General features: G+C 37.1%; 1 long non-coding RNA gene across 1 annotated transcript in view; it reads right to left on the reverse strand.

Moving 5' to 3' along the window:
- Window positions 1-209: 209 nt before the first annotated feature.
- The window catches only part of LOC104960539 (uncharacterized), a 10,032-nt gene continuing 5,766 nt past the window's right edge, over window positions 210-4,475 (reverse strand). Inside the window, exon 3 of the long non-coding RNA XR_799998.1 lies at window positions 210-4,475. This exon is cut by the window's right edge and continues 853 nt beyond it. This is a non-coding gene — a long non-coding RNA (uncharacterized lncRNA).

Here is a 4,475-nt window from a genome sequence, read left to right on the forward strand (position 1 = left end):
TGAACTCCGCAGCGTTGCCTTGGTGATAATGAGCATATCACATGATAGAAGACCCATTCAGTGTGTCCCTAAACAGCAGCAGTGTTCACGTCGTTGTGCATTCAAAGGGGTCTGGGGTTAATCTCCAACATGACTGCCTGCAGCGTGGAAGTGAGGCAGTTAGAGACTGAAAGCACACGGACAACAAAAGAGTGACTGGCTAGCATGGGTTGTTTTCATATTACTTCTTTATTGTTGGTTTAATAGAAAAAAATGTGTCTCTTTTGATACAGATTCAAAATTACTTCAACAAAGGAAAAAAAAAACACAAAAAATGACAGATTTTTCTAGCAGCATGACTTCATTTTAGATCTTGTGGCGTCACTGGCCTTGTTAGAACATTTTGTAAAATGACTAAAAACAAAAGTATGTATTCATATAAAAAGGTATAGCTTGTACAGGAAGGACAGAGCTTTAAGAAGTGAAGAGAGGCAATAGAGGTTTAACTGCAGCAACCTTAGAGGTCTGGAGAAAGAAAGCTTAGCAGAGCCCTGCAAGGAAATATTACTCATATTTCCTGATGTAAGGCTGTGGGAAGGGCCAAGAGCCGCCATTCAGAAATATATCACTAAACAAAGTATTTATAGTTGTGATCGCCGAGATAATGAAAAATAAGCACGATTAACACAGGGTCTCTACAACATATGGAGCACATAAAGACATCTTTAATGTGTGACCAAAAGCAATAAAATATTTCCTTCACAAATATTGAAAGTGATGACTGGTGTTGTTGCTGGAGGTGGCCCGTAGCAGTTTTATGAGGTGTTGAACTTTTAGCTTCATGATGTAAAGACCCTCAGCTATCCTGTTTCACAGAGTGTTTGTACAGTTTCAGGCAGAGGGGAAAGCACAGATTGAGGTCAGAGGGCATGGCACGTTGCAGCGTAGAATAACAAGGATCAATATTGAAGTCATTTGTTTTGAATTTTTATTTTCTGCCAGAGGAAATCTAATGTAGTGAGACTGAGATCCCGGGTTTGTTTTCTGGTGACTGACTAAAAGATATCAGCAGTAAATTCAAGCAAAAGCTAAATGAAATAAAGCGTTATTTGATCAACACCACACACTGATTGGATAAGTAAATAAGACACATGCTGATTTGAGTTAATTCAATCTATTTTGAACTGATCTTAAAAGAATGTCACACCTTAAGAGACCAAAACGTGCCTGAATGTGCCTCCAAGACCTGCAAACTGTTCATCAAATGCAAGAAAAGAAAAGTAGAATGTAGAAATGTTACATCTGACCAATTTGACTGTCAGGGACTTTCTGAAAGTCAAACAAAAAACATTCTAATTGGAAAAGACAGTCCAAGACATTAAATAGTGTTAGCAGTTTAAAGTTTAGGTGAGAAGTCCAAGTAATCTTCATGGTTTTTAGAGTTTGACTTGTTAAGTGGTCACAGGAAATGGACTGCGAGCCCAGCTGCATAGACGAAAAGACTTTGGCTAGCTAAACACTGGATCCATAGAAAACCATCTGGATGTTTTGTATCATTCTTCATTCATTCAGCTCCTTCACTTTTATATTTCAAATCTGACCAGACAGACCAAGTCAACCGTTTCCAGTAGTCATTAAAGAAGTGAATCACTAAAAACACTCACCCAAAAAAAATCAATTGTTTGAAACAAAAAAACAGTTAAATGATTATTTTAAAAGAACATTATAAAGTATATAAAGTACATATGTTTATACACGTCAGAGTTATTTTTACAAGAAGAGCACTCGGCTGGTTATGAGCAGGAACTGGGTGAGTCTAACTCATCCAACGTTAACAATGACTACAGAGAAAGAAAAAAAAGTAAAATAGTGATTAAAAAGACAAGTTAAGATCTGAAAAATGAACTCTAGTCTTAAATCTACATCTGGTTGTTCAACTGGTTCAGTTAATGTAAGGCATATTTGAGGTTACTGCTGATTAAAATGTCTTGCCTCTAGTCCTCGTCTCATCTTCAACAGTGATGTCAGGCTGCTATCTAACAAGGTAAAGACACAACCACACATTGAAAAAGCATACAGGTTCACAGTGAAATTACAAAGAAAACTCAATTCTAGTCAATATTGTTGGGACGGATACGTTCTGAGCGTAGTAACACATAGGCCTCCGATAAGGCGGAGGAAGTAGTTTGGACAGATTGCGGGACTTTAGGGGACACAGGCCTCTGGTTTGACAGAAGTGACTTGGAGCAGTAACAAAACTAAAGTTAGAAAAAGAAATGATTATCAAACAAGCAAATCTTTTATACAATTTCTGTAAAAACTCTGTCTTTATAGTGTGGTCGGAAATGTTCCAGTCATCTTAGGTCCATAGATTGTCTTTTTATGCACTTTTTTTTATAAGAATCATCTCCTGCAACTTTTTTAACACAAGCAGTAAATAAATTGAATTTCACAGTTTTCAATTATTTATAAGCAGTGTTCGAACAGTTACTTTAGAAATGTCAAAGGTTAAAGTTAAATCGATTTAATAACTTTGTTGAAATAATTTCACTTATTATATCTGATTACGTTTTTGAAACTGGGTAATAAGCTTAAAACAGCAGTGTAAACATCAATACTACAGTACTACACCGTTGCACCTCTTTTAGAAAGTTCTTCAATGTAACGTGCAGTTGTAACAAGTAAATCATTTGTTCAACATACATTTCTTTGGAGGAAAACGATTGTAATAACCAACATTTTGATAAAAAAACGTAATTCTATTACATAGTTTTCTCTGAGTTTAATACATTATATACATTTTGTAGTTTAATTACATTATATGTAACTAGTTAATCCGCAACACTGATTTTTAGGAGGAATATATTTTGTTAAATAAAAGCTTTTCATTGTATAAATATAATATTATATAAGCACTTTTATTTTTAAGATTGAGTAGGGCTCAGAGTTGCCAGTCCGATTACTGTGAGCTCCATGTTCAGGTTAATGTGGCTCTAATTGGTTTGGAGGCTGATGGGTTTCAAACTGAAACTGTGTAGACATATATAATACTACTTGGACATTTCAGTACGACTACCTTTTGTTCCTGTCTCACTTCCTCAGTCAAACTAGAGGCCTGTCTCTTTGTTTTCTTTCAGGAAACATTAAACCAATTTGTGAGTCTACACCGATTATGGTTTAGTGTCTTTTTGTTTAACTTAGTTAAGGTTATAAGACATGTATTCAACTCCATTTCAAAACAGACAGAGAATGAGGCTGTCTTAAAGACAAGCAATACAAAAGCCACCAAATACGGAGGTAGAGGTGAGAGAGTAGGAATGCTGAGCATCAGGAACAAAGGGGCAAATGGATAAGGCAAAATAAAGAAGAAGGATATGGATTACGCATGAACTGTTATATTATAGGGAATGGAAGTTTGACGTTTCCACATTTTTGTGGTTTCAAAATGAAGTTTCTAAGGAAGCAATGGTGATTGAAAACAGGCATTTGGCAGCTTTGTGCTCTGAGACCTGATTCAGATTCCAAAAGCAGAACCACTACACAGAAATTATTAACTAGAAAGAACCGGTTCAACTGGTTTTGCTGAGGATTGTTGATTGCTGAGGTATTGATGTATGTTTCCTATTCAGAACTGGTTTTCCTGTAGCCCCAACAACTACACTCAGCAGTGAGGTTTGTGTAGCTTTCAGGCTTTTCTGTAACACAAGAAGCCGGGTGAGTGATGGCAGGGACACCAAAGAGGGGGATCGGCAGAATGGCACCTGAATACCAGGGAGTCTCCGTTCTTTCTGTGTACCAACGCCCCTCTCTGCTACTCAGTTAAGCATTCAACCACAGAGTGTAACTCAAACAGTCAATTATTGCAGCTTACTTCACATCTGTCCATTAAAGTTTATGATTCAAAAAACATATAGTGCAGAGGTAAGTGGTCCAAATGTTTATGAAACACAATAGCTGCAAACTGTCCTCTTGAGTTTTATTACTGCCAACAAAGTGAGTGTCTACCCTCATGACTAAAAATGTAACGAAAGCAGCATATTGAATTTATTATCCGTGAAATGGTCCGATGAGGACTCAGTCCATTTGGCAGCTTTAATCTCAGTAGTCCCCTCTCATCAACAAAGTGTGACATTGTTACTGCCTTTACTTTTAAAACTGCACACGCACATTCCCACTGAGGAAAGAATAAACTGATACGAATCTGAAATTAAAAATAAGTCTATATTACCAACAGCGTCTATCTCCATTTAGAACTGCATGATTCCAACAGGAATACAGTGTGCACACTACAAAATCTACTGTGAAATATTTTCCGTAACAAACGTATATTTGTCTAGCACTCTGCTGAGAAAAAGATGATTTGAAAAAACACATGCTGAGAGTTCAGGCTGTACTGACTCGCGAGAAGACATTGTATCAACTGTAGTGTTAACTTCAAGGAATCCAGGCAGCGGATGCACAGCTCTCACAGCTCTCACAAATCCCCCCCCCCCCCC

This window comes from Notothenia coriiceps, unplaced genomic scaffold, assembly GCF_000735185.1.
Source record: "Notothenia coriiceps isolate Sejong01 unplaced genomic scaffold, NC01 NC01_scaffold00031889, whole genome shotgun sequence".
NCBI classification, from domain to species: Eukaryota; Metazoa; Chordata; class Actinopteri; order Perciformes; family Nototheniidae; genus Notothenia; species Notothenia coriiceps.